The sequence below is a fragment of the Pelodiscus sinensis genome, chromosome 1 (assembly GCF_049634645.1).
Source record: "Pelodiscus sinensis isolate JC-2024 chromosome 1, ASM4963464v1, whole genome shotgun sequence".
Lineage (NCBI taxonomy): Eukaryota > Metazoa > Chordata > Testudines > Trionychidae > Pelodiscus > Pelodiscus sinensis.
The window spans coordinates 195,128,042-195,145,105 of NC_134711.1; the positions used below are offsets into that span (position 1 = coordinate 195,128,042).

At 41.5% G+C, this 17,064-nt stretch overlaps 1 protein-coding gene across 4 annotated transcripts in view; it reads right to left on the reverse strand.

Moving 5' to 3' along the window:
- Nucleotides 1-17,064, reverse strand: part of USP9X (ubiquitin specific peptidase 9 X-linked) — a 282,963-nt gene that overhangs the window by 238,014 nt on the left and 27,885 nt on the right. The window contains exon 2 of one of the 4 annotated variants that reach the window (XM_025190080.2): nucleotides 11,067-11,227. The exons of 2 other annotated variants lie outside the window; for them this stretch is intronic. The gene's annotated coding sequence lies outside the window, so the exon portion shown is untranslated. Of the gene's footprint in view, nucleotides 1-11,066; nucleotides 11,231-17,064 lie in introns of all 4 variants that reach the window. One more of the 4 variants, XM_075913057.1, reaches the window with a different exon arrangement.

Genomic DNA, 17,064 nt, shown 5'->3' on the forward strand with positions numbered 1-17,064 from the left:
TGCCACAGACAAGGACTGCTTCACAGCAGCAGCCCCTGTCCACAGGGCATCCCAGCGCCCTGTTGTGACCCCTTGCATACAGGGACCGCTGGACCCAGCACAAGCCAGAGCTGAGCAAGCCAAGATACAATAAATGCAACTAACTATAAAAACAGGTAAAAATCACATACAATGTCCGGCAGGTGCACAGAGTGAAGTTAAAAAAATCCCCTCAATCTCCCAGCTACATCAACCTTAGATGTTATTTACCTACACTAGTACATACAAAACTTTCAGATGGACATGTAAATTTCAACGAGCTTGTACTACTCTTTAAGCACCTGTGCTATCTTCTACTCCATGATTTCCCCCCACCTTAGCCATTAATATTTTTGTGGAACCCTATATCAAATAGTATTTGGAAAGCACCCTATACTAAACTTTATTAAATTTCCCAGAAAGCAGCAGTATTTTGAAGGAGCTCCAATGTAGCTCAGCACAACTGCCCACGTGAGATTATGTGATTCTTATTCATTACTTTGTTCATTCACCATCTCCCTTAAAATAAGGATCCACTACAGATAGACCAATTTCCCTGCCTGCTCCCTTTTCAGGAACATATTATTGTCCAGACCTAGTGCCTGAGTTCCTTTAAATATATGTCTCAACACTTCTGAAAACTTTATACTGCCCAGGGTCACTGCTTGTGGTTTTCCATAAATGATCTTCCATTTAAGAAAAGGAAATATCACCCTCTCTTGTGGAAAATGTACATAAAACTAACTTTAATCAAAACTTTCCAAACAAAGTAATCCAGTAGTTTTATTATTTACCTATTCCAAATATGCTGATACGTTAAGGGGATGTTTGTTATTTGAAGTTATTTTCTGCAATTTGCTGTTTATTTGTACTCTTTACTTTTGCTTTTTAACTGCAAATAATCCTTCAATTTCTGCATTTTTACTTTTTTATACTGCTCTTTACCTGATTAGTCATACCAGTCATTCATCTATTACACAACAGAAAAAAGTTAAGTGTAGCTTTGACAACTGTATTTTAAAATTCTTTGCAGCTTTCTATACTCGATTACCTAGTTGTACTACAGAATTCCAGCAATCTTATTTAATTCATTTCATATACACTCATTCTGAATTTCTACAATTACTTAAGGTGTTGATTCGGGCCAGCACGAGAGTCTTCAAAACCAGGTGTAAACTGAGGCAGCAATGGCTGCCCGAATGTGCAAATACCCTGAAGTAGCTGAAAGGTCTGAACCGTGAACATGCTTTGTGGATTCCAAGGAAGGGGTTTATTATATTAGGTCTATTTTGCAACGGACTTATTTTGCTCTTAGACTTTGTTTACTAGTATATTTATACTAAAAGACTAAACACTGAATAAGTGTTCATACTGTACAGTACTAGAAATATTCACCTCTACAACATGTTAACTGATCATTTAAATATGAATACTTCACTGTTGATCAAAGCTCATAGCAAAGAAGGATGAACATATTATGAAAACAGGCACAAACTAAAAGTACAGAGTTGGTCACGTACTTGTCAACTAAACATCTGTCGGTCAGAAAATGCCATGATTGATTTCAACCAAAACTTCTGGCACAGAAGTGTCAGTTTCAGAAAGAATACCTAATGCCCCAGTAGCAAGGGACTCCCCCAGGATGTGGAAGACTTAGGATCGAGCTGCCTGATTCAGACCAGCCTCCCACATCCCACAAATGCCCTCATCACTGGGCTAGAGTTTCTATCAGTGATTTTTATATAAATAAGTACCCACTGTACTAAAGCGAAAACTTCAAGAGGAGACAAAAAATGAGAGCTAGAGACAAACAGTTCAAATCCTTGGTCTAAAATAGGCAGTGCCAGGACTTGAACAAGTGTCTCCAAAATCCCATCAAGCTATCAGCTATACTGAGGTGGGAGAGTCTCACTCTCTTTTTGACAAAAATTAAATAGGTCTCAGTTTTGTTCCACATTAGAATGGAAAAGTATGCTAAAAATTCAATTTCCACAGAACTTTTTCTTTCCAGATGGAAGACCAGAAAGAACTCCACTGTCCTCTTACACTGTTTCTAGAAAGAAATGGAACTTCACTGATCTGTTCTCTCCTTAGCCTTCCAGCCTCATCAAAACAACTGGATTATATTAAAATTCAAAATAATCTTGATGACTCTGAATGACAGCATGATAGGATGATGCTTTTCTGAATAAAATTAAGGTAATTTTCAATTTAATAGACAGTTTTGTATAAAGTTGAACAAGTGATACAAACAAAGCATAACATTTCAATGTATTTAAGGTTAAAGAAAGTGGTCACCTTTTTTAATACAGATTTTTTGAGCACCTTCCATTCCAGGTTCTCAGGCATGGTTTCATCTCTAAATTCTAGCCAACATAGCTACATCGAATAAAACAAATGGTCTGGTAGCACTTTATAGACTAACAATAACTCCCAGCATAAATACAGTCTGTCAATGGAACAACTGATTCTGTTAAGCTAGCTACCATTGCTTTGGGAGATGGTTTTTCTATATCAACAGATACCCTTCCATCAGTGTAGGCTCCATCTTCCCACTACAAGGTTATGGCAGCACAGTTATGGCTCTGCTTTCCATCTTCTAAAACAGTCTCAGTGTTTTTACAAACAAACAAATTGAGCTTTAAAATACCATATGTGATAGGTAACTATTACTACCATTGTATAGGTTGCCATTCTAAACCACAGAGAAGCTGTGAGCTTGTCTACATGGCGAGGTAACATACTCTTCATGTGATTTCTACAGCCCACTAACTTTACACTTTTGTTTACATTTATTTTACATTTAGTAATGCCCCACATACATCCTGATGGAATGCACTCAAGATTCTCCAGTGTACTTTTCAAGGTCTGTGAAGATAGAGATTGGGAATGACAAGAAATAAACTATAAATCAAATAATTCACAAAAAAATAAGATTAACTTCTCAGTGGTCTGTCTATTTCACACTGGTGACATTAAGGTCTCTCAACTGCCAGCTTCTGGAAACCAGCATCTATTGAGTCCACACATTTCTTCCTCCCTGTCCCAGAGGGCTCTGAAGGTATGGAAAAGAAAAATGACTTCTGCTGCCTTTAGGCTTCTTCCATTAATTTGGGAACTTTTAACAAAGTCTCCAAAGAAGTTAGAAGTGTCATGGAGACAGATGCTATGTGGGTGCTCAACTCAAACAAGAACAGCTATTGGAAAGTAACCTCCACTTATTTTCTTGAGAAGCCTCTGTGTATTATCACTCGGAGTTTAGTGAGCAAAACAATCCTTAGGAAACGGCACTGAAGAATTCCAAGTAAACAAGGACAGACATTTTATCAGAAGTGACAAAACAAGCAACAGCTCTGGAGGTCAATCAAGAGTATCAAGTGATCATACCTCTCATTCTCCCAAATCAAGCCTCAGAAAGAGAAGAGTTTGGTGAAAGCATGTATGAAAATGCAAGTATCAGCCTTGCAACATTCTATAATAAAGGAAGTGTGAAGTATGAGCCAGAAGCCATCTTAGACTTTGCTGAGAAAAATGACATGTCCAAGTGGCTGAACACCTGCCAAGTCATAACATGTGAATGCAGTCTAAATGCAGACAGTCTAAGATGTGTAATGGACTCACCTTTGGTCTCATCAGATGCCTCAAAAGGATTGAGTAACTTATAATTATGTTTGATTGCATAAACACTAGGGATGTGAACGACTAGTCCACTATCCAATAAGCAATAAATGTATTGGGAGGTAGGCGGGCAGGCAGCCCAGCTCAGTTCCAGCTCATGCCAGGTCCAGGAGCTCAGATCCCGGCCCCCTCCCTCTGCACAGGGGCTGCTGCCGCCCCCCCCCCCCTTTATCAGAGACCGTAGTGCAGAGCGACAGGCAGCCAGTCTGCTGGAGAAGCTGGTTTTTAAACTGCCTCCCCTTGCAGACCAGCTCCTGCTTGGCACCCCATGCTGCTTCTTATGATACAGAGGCAGCAGCATGGAGTGGCAGGGGGCTCCTTGGGAGTGGGATCAGTCTGCACTGGCTGTTGCCCCCAATAAGAATTCATGAGGTTCCTCAACTATTCAATTAACCAATATTTAATATCCCTACTCCATAGGCACCCTATATCTTCCCGAGCATGCCCCTGTCCTCATTCCTCCCCCGCCCATCCTGAGCATAAGCATTGCAAATGAGATATTTGCAGTGCTCCAGACCTCTGAGAAAGAGGGGAAGGACTTGCTGAGCATAGAGCTCAGCTTTTCTCTGAGTGCTCCAATCCAGAGAGGTCCAACCTGTACTTACTTCTTTTGGAAGTGCTTAGAATCTACTGTTGAAAAACACTAATAACAATTCCAAGTATAAGAGGTAGTCACACGTTTCAAGCAAAGGTGGATACACTTCCTTTTCAGCTGCCTTAATGTGGAATCACTTCCAGTTCATTGCAGTAAGTTTGCCTGATCAAAGTCTCCTGTCTCTCAACAGGATAATATTTGGATCTCAACAAGGCATGCATGATCAAGTGCTCCCGTTATTCAGAAGTCAGGCTAGCAACAAGAGCAATTCTCAGCCTGAGACAGAAGACCCAATACCTTGGAAAGTAGGATTTGCAGCTATTAATAACAAACCCAGGAAGTCACAAATACAAAATTGCCCAGCCCCACCACGGCTAATAGCATCTTGGCTCCATCCTGACTGACATTCAGAAAGACCTCAGAAATCAATTGATTTCCTCTGCCAAGGAAAAATGATTCAGTAAAATCAAGTCTTGTTCATCCTTTCTCCCTGACGAGTTTACTCTCCAGATACTGAGGGGGAGAGACAACATGTCTCTCTGCAACAAAAAACTCTTCACCCTCTGTAAGTAGGGTGAAGTTTAGTTAAATCCGTTAGGTTTTATTGTTTTATGGTTTGGGAATGTGAATCTGATGTCTGTGCTGTGAGAAATGTTTTCTTCCCTCGTTTGTAACTAAGTTTTGAGCCATGGGAAAATTCCCCATGAGTTTATTAATTGGTGGCTCTTACCATCTAACCAATCAAACTATGCTTGGAACTGGGGTATTGTTTCAATAATAAAGTTTTCTTTTTTATTACCCTGGTATTGGTTCAGTTCTGTGTCCTGGAAAATCTGTCTGTGGGATCTGCATGCCTCTGACTAGGAGACAGTAGCCACAGGCTGCAATTTGTATTTTCTCTTTTCTTTTTCAAGCTCTTTGGGGAAGAGAGCTTCGGGTGCCCCTGGAGTTGGTTTCAAGTGTCCACCCGTTTGGGGGGTTCAAAAGCACTTGATGGTGGCAGCAGATTTTTATCCCCAAAATCTAGGTTTTTATGATTTTGGAGAGAAGTTTTATACCAAAGCCTGGAAAGATAAGGTTTTGGGGTACTTTTGCAGGCCCCCACTTCTGCATTCATCATGCCAGAGTGGGGAATCAGCTCTGACAGACCCCATGACCTGCTACAACTAGTGCAATTCCCCCCCCCCACACACACACACAGATGGTTCAGTATACAATTTAAGTAAATCTAAAAGGCATACTGCAATTTGAAAATGCTAATCCACAAAACTATGGCACACTGACACCCAAGTTAAGTGCTAATCAGTTCCCTAATGACAACTAGAAATTGGGCAGTATGATATTCTGCAAGTGATATCAACATACAATAAAGTGGACGGAAAATAATATGTGCAACTATCATCTAAATTCAGAAACTCAACTGAAGAACTGTTCCAAATACAAAGACTCATCAAGGTTCTCACTCTCTACAGAGCACAACTGCAGACAGCATGAAACCTGCAGATGGGCATTTGTTGGTCTAAGCGGAGGCTGATATCCCATTGGAAAAAGTGAAGCAGCTTTGACTTTTCCTCTTCAAGTACTGCAGGCAGAGGTCTGAGGGACAGGATGCTAGGGATTGTCTGAAAATGAAAGCAGCAATCAGCAGATTCACCTGCAACGTGTTTATAAGGAGCATGTGGTGACACTGCTGACGAAAATCCATAGGAAAAAGTATTTCAGTGGGATTAACTAGACAGCTATGCAAGACTGCAGTGTGTGAAATATTGTCATAGGTAAGGTTTTTTTCCCCTTTTACTACAATGACAGATCCTTAAGTACACTTTTTTATAATGGGTACATTGGTTAATAGTTAGGAAAGATTAGCCACTTCAATTATCTGCACACTAAATCATACAAGAAACAGTTAAGATGCTGTAACCCCTTAAAACAGGCTTAACCAAAAAATACAACCACAATGGGATTTTGGAGCTATTCTACAAAATGCTTGTTAATTATTTTCTCAAGCATTTCACCCTTAATATGCATTGGGATATTTAACTATGATATTGCAATGCACCTGTTACAGCATGGGTGAGCAAAAGAGTCTGTTTGGGCCGGATGAGGCCCGCCAAGTGGGTTGATGCAGCCCAGAGGCCCTGCCACACCCCCGCCCCCAGGCCAACTGGGGCCTGGGGAGCCGTCAAAGTTCCTCCTGCCCTGTGAGGAGCACGCAGCACTTCAAAGTGTCACATGCTCCTCACAGAGCTGGAGGAGATGTCATGCACTTCCCCGCCCCGAGGCTCTGGGGAACGGAAGGGCCTCTGTGGGCCGGATCAACCCACTTGTACGGATCAACCCACTTGTACGCAGCAGGGCACAGCTCGAGAAAGCTGTGTGGGTGCCTAGTGGGGGGGGGGGGAAGGGCTCCCCGTCCCCAGACTAATCATGGTCTGTGGGTGGGATAGCCCAGAAGCATCATGGTCTGTGGGTGGATAGCCCAGAACCATCCTGGCCCTGCCCCTTCTGGAAGTGGCCCCCAGCTAAAAATTATTGCCCACCCGTGTTACAGTATGCCAGTATATTAAAAATCAATATTATACTACAGTAATTTTTGAAGCTGAAATGTATCCATTACTGAATTTGAAGTTCATTTAATTAAATCCTCCAGTAACAAACAAGCAGAAAAATTATGACATGCCAGATGCTTTCAGGAGTGGTGCAGGGTCAGGGCAGGCGTAAGCTTGCCTTAACTCCCACTGCTCCACCACCCAGAAGTCCTGTCAGTTAAATGGTGCACAGCCAGAGCCTGTTTCCTGAACTCCTGTCCCATCCCTGAACCTCCTCCTACATCCAACCTCCTGTCCCAGATTTGAGTTCTCCTGCACCCAAATTCCTTCCCAGAACTTGCACTCTGAAGCCCCTCCTCAACCCCAATCCCTTTCCCTGAGCTAAGCCTGGAGCCTCTCCCACACTCCAAACCTTATGGCTCAAGACCAGAGCATGCTCACCAATTTCCTACCCCAACCTGGTAAGAGTGAGTGAGAAAAGAAGCAGGACAAGAGTATGTGTGTTTGAGATAGATCTTACATTGCACTTAAATTGAAAAAGTGATCTTGTTGTTAAAAAGGTTGGAGACCACTGATGTACCACAATGCAAATGTCTACCAAAGATGGCGAAAACAAATGTCATACATATAACATTGTCAATGTAATGCTACTTGGCAACAAACTGTTTGACTGACTGAATTTAATCCAATTTGAAATTAAGCATTCCTTCAGAACTCAGGGAGCTTGCAAGTCACCGAGTTTAATTTAAAATGGCAACAACGGCCGCTGCAAGGATGAATTTTTATGTTTAGTGTTTTTTGCTTTTTTAATTATTCAAATATGAATTCAGGTACATTTACATTGTAAGGGGCTCTTTTATGGACTTCTTGAATTACTGTTCAACAATGTCAGTTTGGTTATGCTACCAAGAACTACTTTAAAAGGGATTTTAAATATGTTTACCATATACTGTGTATGTGCAGGATGTGACTGTAGGATTTTTTGGAAATATCAGTTTCTTCCAACTACAATATAAATCTGAACACTTTATTCACTTACTACTTGTCTATTCGGTTACTCTATAAGGTGCCACAGGACTCCTCACCGCTGTTGCAGATTCAGACTAACATGGCTACCCCTCTGATACTTGCCTATGTATCAAACAATTGTGATTCACACACAAACTTTTTTTTTAAAAGGAGAAAACAAATTAAAAAATTGAAGCCAAAAATCCACCATAAAAAAATTTCATAGGGCCTTAAATATCATAGGTGTTTAAAGTCAAAGACAGGTATTGGATAGCCCACTGCAACCACTTAGAACGCTGCAAATTCAAGGATATCTGCATTATATCCCTGGGTATCCGCCATCCAAGGGTATGAATGCAGATATCTGTGGCTGATTTTTGCAGATATGGATGTGGATACACTCCCTCCAAATATGTATATATGTGCTTTTTATCTGCAGCTATGGATGCGGATATCTTTTATAAATCATTTTTGTCAATGTGCATACAAATCTGGTATCTACGCAAGGCCCTACACATAACTTGAAATACAATATGATGAAAAGTCACACCTAACTGCAGTAGAAACAGTTCTCCAGCAGAAAAGTCTCATAGTTTAGGCCCCATCAGGGCTTCAAAGATCCCACCCCTTTCCCACAGTGATTAAAATGAACCATGAACATAAGAACAGTCATATTGGGTCAGAACAAATTCCCTGAGACACAACATATCCGAGCAGTAGCAAGCCATATGCAAAGAAATCATGGTTAGCACTGCTTGATCATTGGCTAAGGAATAAACCTTACATACATACCAATAAGCCCCTGTAATTAAAGCTTTTATCCTTACATGTGAATCCATGGGTTTCCAGTACGGATGTAATAGTATAGTTGATTAACCGATAAGCAAAAGCTTAGAGGTTAATGCCATAGACCAGTGGTCTCCAAAGTGGGGTGCGTGCACCCCAAAGGGTGTGCAAGACGATCCATTGGGATGCGGGCAGAAAATTCCCTGGCACCAGCCATGTACGGGGCACGGTGGGGCTGAGGGAGTGCATGTGCGGCGTGCTCAAACACCGCGCAACAGCTGAGGGGAGACGCCCGGCGTGGCACGACATCATGGCCCGGGACTTTAAAACCACCCAGTCCACTGTTGCACCACGCAGCCCAGCACATAGTCTGTAGCTCCAGAAGCAGCTGATACGGGTGCACAATCAAAAAAGTTTGGAGACCACTGTCAGACTATACGCATTCCCTCCCACCTCTTGCCTGGAAATTTTTTAGCAGGCTGGTCAGCAACCTAGCTCAGTCCTGGCTTGCACTGGGTCCTGGATCTACCGCCGCTATGGCTCTGTATTTAAAGTGTATTAGGAGCCAGGCAGGCAGTCCAGCTCAGTTCCGATTCATGCCAGCTGTGGGAACTCAGACCATGCCCCCACCAGACAGGGGCTGCCTGGGGAGTATAGAATAGCTGACTAACCGATAAGAATTCATGAGGTTAATCGACTATTCAATTAACCGATATTTACCATCCCTAGTTCCCAGACAAATGTTTCTTCCCATAAGTCTACGTTTGACTGATTTTTAAATAACTGAAATAGTCTGCCACCTATAAGTTTTAAGTAATCAAACTAGAGCAGCTGAGACTCCTTCAAATACATATATAAATAGCATTGACTATTCCACTGGATCCCAGGAAATTCTTGGCAAAACTTTCCAACATGAAGGTATGGCTCAGCATCACAGAAGCAGTAAGTATAGTGATCAATTCCATACTCTTGGAGGCTACTAAGTATAATAGGTGCCCATTTCATACCAGAGTCATGCCAGAAAAGACTTCAAAAAGTGCTTTTCCTGGTTTAGTACGGGAAGCTAGCTGCAATAGCAAGTCAGTAGTTCAGAGGGTCACCAGGAACCAATGGTCACCAGGAACCAAAGGAAACAGATGGAGCATATATTGTACAGGACATGAATGGTCTACCATAACATCCCAAATTGCAGTTTAACCCATGAAAACCAAGCAACTTCCACACAGATCTCTATGTCCATCCAGAGTTACATTAAGAGCCATTCTTTACAGTGATTGAGCCTAAGCACCAGGCTGTCAACCAATACGGATTCCAATGCCACTCAGAGCACAGAAACGGAGCTCTGGAGTCCCTAAACAGATAGATCTGGGCACACCTGCCCTCTTTGACAAGTTATCCTTTGCGGGCAAACATGCTTACTTCTTGGTACTGGGCTCAATTGATCCAGAAGAGCACAAGACATAGAATGCTACTTATGTTGGCCATTACAGAAACACTTTGAAAACAGCTTCACACTTTATAATGTTGGATCCCTGCACTGTATATGAGTTGATTCAGACAGATCCAGAGAACCCTACTACTGCTTACATCAACAAAAGAACTACGTTTAGCTTTCCACAGGCAACTGTTTTGAATTCTTGAAACCAAACTCTGATATGGAGAGACCCATGAATCACACTACAGTCTAGGTCTCAAACCCGTGTTTTATCTAACATTCCCAAGTCGGAATTGTGGATTTAAACAATCTAAAACTTGTACATTCTTGATATCCACTATATATTTCACAGAGTTTGTTTTCTGTTCAAGAACTCCTCCTAAACAGTAAGAGCTAGGACCACCAAATTTGGTAAGCAGCTTCCTCTTATCATAATTTCAAGCAAAGTAAGGTTTTGGATGTTACAGGACTTTGGGATTTGCCTGGAATACGACTGCATCTCAAAAAGCCAAGGTAGGGAGCTGCTAGCAGGCACAGTTATACTGCCCCATGACCCCAGTGTCAGGCACACTGATAAGAGAATGGCCAGCCAGGAAGCAGAGCTCAGGATGTTGCCAGCCACCGAACATGGGTAAAAATGCCAAATGGGCAGTTCAGCCCCCGCCGCTGCCCCAGGTGGCTGCTCCCACCACCGCCCTGGGCAGCCACCGCCTCAGGGATTGGCCAGACTCCTGGATCCCACCCCTTGCATTGAGCCACCACACCACCCCTTCGTTGAGTCGCTTTCCAATCTCTACCTCAAGCCGCTGCCCCGACTCCTGCATCCCCACACCCCAAAGCTCCTTGTCCTGAGCTCACTATATCCCCCCCAAGCCCTTGTACGGACTTCTGCACACACACACCCCTAGCCCTCTGCTATGAGCTTGTCCTTGATGACCTAAGCAATGCGAGGTAAGTGAGCTAGGATTTAATAACTATTAGACAATGTTGCCATTACCTTTAGAGCTTTCAGTATCCTAGAAAAAGATGCTTCTTGTCCATTCCATGAAAGCACAACGTAAAAAAGCGGACCAGGTAGCGCTCCAAATTGGCAAGTGGAAAAATCAGATTTCAATTCCCATTCCTAGGTCTGGCTCACAGGGCAGATATGGGACAGAACTGCTGAAAAGAAAGCACATTCAAAGAATCAAAAGGATGAGTACCTTACCTCTTTAAGCACCAAGTCTTGAAGAAGATAGAAGAAACTTGCTTCATAGCCTACATATTCCTCAGCTGAGAAAATGGTGGTTATAGTGTAGAAGCTATGAGGCTGTTAAATCAACAGATAGCCCTCATGATTTTAGCAACAAAAAGAGGAAAAAAAACTGTATCCTTGACTGGCCAAAAAATTTCAGAGGGTAGCCAAGTAAGTCTCTACAGGATAAACTTAGAAAACAACAAATAGCCTATAAAATGCTACCACACGTTTGCTGTTTAAGTTTGTCCAGAAATTGCAATTCTACTGTGACATCATGGTGACATCAACACGCTTTTGTACATACATTTAATGTTAATAAATTGCTTTTTCAACTCACAAAGCAGAGGAAACAATCCAAAACTACACGACCCTGTGTAGAAATGTATGGAAAAAGTAGTGAATTATGCACTCTGACAATTTCTATTCTGAGTTTGCACTGATTGCCTCAAGTATGTAATTTCAGAACAACTGACTCTCTGGCTTTTAAGACTGAAAAAATTAAGTTGGAGTTGCTTTGTTTAGGTATAACAGAAGAGAGAAAATTAGACCTTGATCACATATCTAAGATTAAAACCAACTAAAGTATGCAAATTGGAAAAAAGCAACTGATGTTAGGCAAGTCTGGAAAAGAAACAGGACACAGGGAAAACGTGTACAACTTAAAAAATAGCGAGCTCCCTAAAAGTTTTAGAATTACTTCTACTGTAAGAGCTTTCAAGTTAAGATTTGTTTCTAATTTTATAATTGTGTTTTCTACATTTTATGAAGCCCCTTTCTTGCCTACTCCAAGACGTTTGTTATTAGGGGTGTGTCTAGACTGCAGGCTTTTTTCGAAAAAACTTTGCCTGCCTCTAGACTGCTGCCGCATTCTTTTGAAAGCAAATCGAAAGAACGCGGCAGTTTATTCGACCATGAAAAACCTTGTTTTACGAGGAATAACGCCTTTTTTTGCAAGTGCTCTTTCGAAAAAAGGCACTATGTAATGCAAACTGTGCTTTTTCGAAAGAGAGCATCCAGACTGCCGGGGTGCTCTCTTTCGAAAAAGCGGCTTGCTTTTTCGAAAGTACTGGTTGTAGTCTAGATGCTCTTTTTCAAAAGAGGCTTACAGTCTAGACATAGTCTAAATGTTTGTGACAACGGAAAGAAATCGAAGAGATTTCTCTTCACCCGGAGCAAAATTTATAGCAAGTGACAACTAACCAACCGACCGACGAATAAATAAAGTTAAGAGTACTGCACATCCACATCTCAGATTCAGTAGGACTTAATCACATGCTTAATAAACCATACAATACCATGATTTCATTTTGTTTTTTTCAGATCTATGAAAGGGACAGCCTCCCTTGCCAGGAAGTATTCTTGGCAATATAACCGGTTGGGAAATACCAAGGTTCACAAGTCTAAAAAAATCTGGGAGGGCAAAATTTTCAATATTTTCTCCATATTTTCCAATCAACTGTATATGACAATCCAGGATAGACTAGGATGTTGTATCCTTTCAGTGTCAAATTTTCTCCATATAGACTAAGTTGCCTAAAAAGTCAATTAACATTTTACCTACTATCATGGCTTCTAATATGTAACACTTAAAATCAGATAAATTAAAGTGTGACCTTACAAGTATCCAAGAAGACACAAAAAGGTAGGCGTATTCTTCTTATCTGTTTTCTACTGCTGGACAATATCTGCATTGTCCCATGATGGACAAGGACAAAAATGTTTAGACTTGTAAAGTTTTAATTGTCTCTGTTGCATCTCTGGAAGATAAATATAAGACTTGTCAATAATTTAATTACATCCAAGTTCCCACTGATGTTTGGCCACTCTTATTTTATTGCAAAAATTTCGCATCTTGTTTAAAACTGGTCATAAGAACCTTGGACTGTTCATTTTTAAGTTGACTAAAATTAAGTGCCTTTCCATCACTTGTAACTCCTTCCCCAAATGTTCCTCTACTCTCCTCCTAACTCCACTTCTCTCTGCAAAGCATCTTGACAGTTCCCTCTTGGAAGAATACAAGGTAATTTCCACAGTTCTCAGCTTGCTTTCCCTTCCCTCTTCCTCTTCCCATCACAAAGTTTCTGCCTGCTATCCCCTTCTAACAGCTCCAGTTGTCTGAATAACTCCTTTCCATCTACTGATCTCCTTCTTACCTACTCTCATCCCCTCCCTTACTCTTCTTCCTAACATCACACCCCCTTTTGGCTCTTTACTGGTCACAACACAATCATGCTTCCATCTTTAAAAACCCACCCTTAACTTACTTGCCTCTCCAGGTACAACCATTTATTCCTTTCATAGCTATGCACACTGATCATCTTTACAATAGCTATCTGGAGTTCCTCTCCTTGAGTTCTATCCTAGATGCTCTCCAGTCTGTATTCTACCTCTGGCACTTCACTCAAATTGTTCAACAAAATCTTTAATGGTCTTTTCTTAGCTCAGTGGGCCCAAAAAATTTTATGTTTGATCCCCTTCTTTCTTTCTGAAAAGTTTTTGTAAGAGATGATTTTTCTTATCCATCCACATAGCTAAAACTCCCAGAGCTCTCAACTCAATTACTTCCACATCCTTCTCTCTGGCCTGGACAAATGCAAGCTTGCATCATGCATATCTGGAGTTCTTCCAAATTCACAGCCATGAAAAACACAAAGACCACGAAATCTGGTCTCCCCTGGGAAATCTCATCTTGTATGTGCTTCTACCCTGTATCAGGCAAATTTCACAGGGGACACCAATGTTTCTTCTGGACCCAAAAAAGAATGGCTGGGGGGTAGGGTCATCACACAATTTCAGGGAGGGTAATAATATTGCTACTGTTACTTCTATGCTGTTTTCAGAGCTGGGAAGCTGGAAAGTAGCAGTTGTTCGTCTGATGACCAGCTCTGAAAACAGTGTCCCACCAGCAGCAGCACAAAAGGATGTAAATACCTTACTAAGACATCCACCAAGCTTACTTCTGAATTAATGCCTTCAGAGCTGGGCGGCTGGAGAGTGGCAGTTACTGAGGACCCTGCTCCATAGGCAGCCCAGGCTTATTGGTTAATCTTCTTGACTGCTTGCATTTCCCCTCTCACCTTGCTGCTTCACGGCAGCAGCCCCTGTCCGTGGGTGGTCTCAGCTCCCCACAGACAGAGACTGGAGCAGTCTCTGTCCTCGGGGAGCTGGGACCTGCACCGCACACAGGGGCTGCTGCAGGACTAGCCTCTGTCTGGTTTTTAAACTAGCTCCCCTTGCGGACCAGCTCCTGCCTGCCACCCCATGCTGCTGCCTCTGATACAGAAGCAGCAGTGTGGGGTAACAGGGATCTCCCTGGGAGTGGGGCTAGGAGCATACTAGCTGCTGGCCCCATCTCTGAGAACTATCGAATAGACATGTAACCTCTAAGATTTCATGCACTTATTTGACTATTCAATTAACCGATAGCTAACATCCCTAGTGCTAGTCATATCCTTTCAGAATGCTGATGCAAAGACCATCTCCCAGCCCATCACTTCAGCAATGCCATTCCTCTTCAAAACCTTCCATTGGTTCCTCAATCTCTGTAACTTCAAACACAAGCTGTTTCTCTTCATTTCCAAGGTCCTTCAAATCTATTCCCTCCCTAACATCTCATTCACTATTGAGACGTTGAATGTTATATCCACTTGGCCATGATGCCAGCATCCACCACCTATACCTCAAAATTTCCCAACAAGCAACTTCATGGTTTTCTCCCATGCTTCCCTTTATGTTTAGGATGAAGTCTTTGCAAACATCCAGAAAGCTACCTTGAAAACTCTCCTCAAAACTATACTTTGATACAAAAAAAACAAAAAAAATCCACACACACACACCCCTTGACAAGAGTTAGGCAACAGTTTCAACACAGCAGGAACCTGTCATTGAGACCGATATTGCCTCGTTTCTTTGTATTCCCTCTTGTCAAGCCAGATGTATCATTTTGTTTTAAATGGTGAACAGAGAGGCTGAGAATATCTTTTTGTTTTGTTTGTACAGCATCTACCACAATTGGCTTTAGTCCAGGACTCACAATTCTAGGCAGCTTCAGAGGGTAGCTAAGTTAGTCTGTACAGGATAAACTTAAAAAACAACAAATGGTCTGGTAGCACTTTATAGACTAACAAAACATGTAGAAGATATCATGAGCTTTTGTGGACACAGCCCACTTCTTCAGATGACCGGAGTTCTAGGCACTACAGTTATACAAACAATACATTGATAAATCCATAACAAGGCTAGATGACTATTTCAAAGTAAAATACAAAAGTTGAACAAAAGTATGGACTAAAAGAATATCTATATCATCACTTCAGGGAGTAGCTGAGTTAGTCTGTACAGGATAAACTTAAGTACAAGCACTTTATAGATGAACAAAAAACTACGGTCATCTGAAGAAGTGGGCTGTGCCCACGAACACTCATGATACCATCTATATGTTTGTTAGTCTATAAAGTGTTACCAGATCAGATTTTGTTTATTAAGTGTATAATATCACTGTTCATTAAAATAGCATGAAGTCTCTTTTTAGAGCTGTAGGCACCTGCACTTTTCAAAACGAGGCAAACAACGGTAATTCTATCCCAAGAGATCTACCATCTTCCCTTCTTTATGTGTACAATATCAAAACTGTGCATCACAGAACACTGATTTTATCATGTATTTCATACCCACAGCTGATACTATGTGTACTGCTTTATTGCCACGCTAACCTTTGCTCTCTTTAGTAAAGGGCTCACTTCATGATCTAGGGATACCATATGTGGAAACACACTACTGTCAAAGTCAGACAGGACTCACAGATTTGGCAGACTGCTCTGTTTATTCAGCAAAGCTTTGCTAAAATGCATGGAGAAAATGTGAGTACCATACAAGGTTCAAACCCCTTGATTTTATACAGTCAAAAGGCCAAGTTAACAAGATCAAAGGGTGTGGCAAAACTTCACATTATTAGTGTGGTTAAGTATCTTCATTTCAATATCAAGCACACAGCAATCTCCTGGCTATATCTCCCTGATTATCTGGAATTGCTTTCTGTCTAACACCTAATTTTCCTTTTCCTGTTAAACTCAGGCCCAAATTGGCTAGCACCTTGATCTGCATACCTACAATCAACATTAACATACTTTTCTTCTTCCTCTTAAAAGACAAACAGAATTCCTTCAACTTATTCAATTATTACAGTACAATTCATCTTTCTCTTACAGTATAATTCTTTCTACTTTCACACTGCTATCTCTCTGCCTGACACGGTGAACTGGACAGTTCATTGAATCATGGGGCTCAGCCCTATAAGGTACTGATTACTTCCTACTAAGGTGATTGTCCTCAGCATTTAACAGGATTGGACCCTTAACTATGAAGTATGACAGCCTTCACATTACTTAATAATAGAAGGATAGCAATTGTAAAGCTGTGTATGACTAAAGAACCCACTAAGCATTATATTTTGCCTGGGGATCACATTAAAAAATGGTACTAGGGCACTATTCTGAGCTCCACCTATTAGATATGAGACATCAGATTTTGCAGATGTTCAGACTGTACACTCTCTGACGGGGGGGAGGGGTGTCTTGGTTTTCCTTTTCACGGGGATATTAATACATCCATTATGAGTATAGCCACCTCTCAAAGAGACTCACATGGCCTGATGGATTTTTGAAACTTGGCTTTTTGGGAAGAGAGCTCAGATATCCCAGTAGACATTTCTAAGCTCAATAAGCTTCTTCTTGATTTAGGGAAGGGAAAACATGGTAGT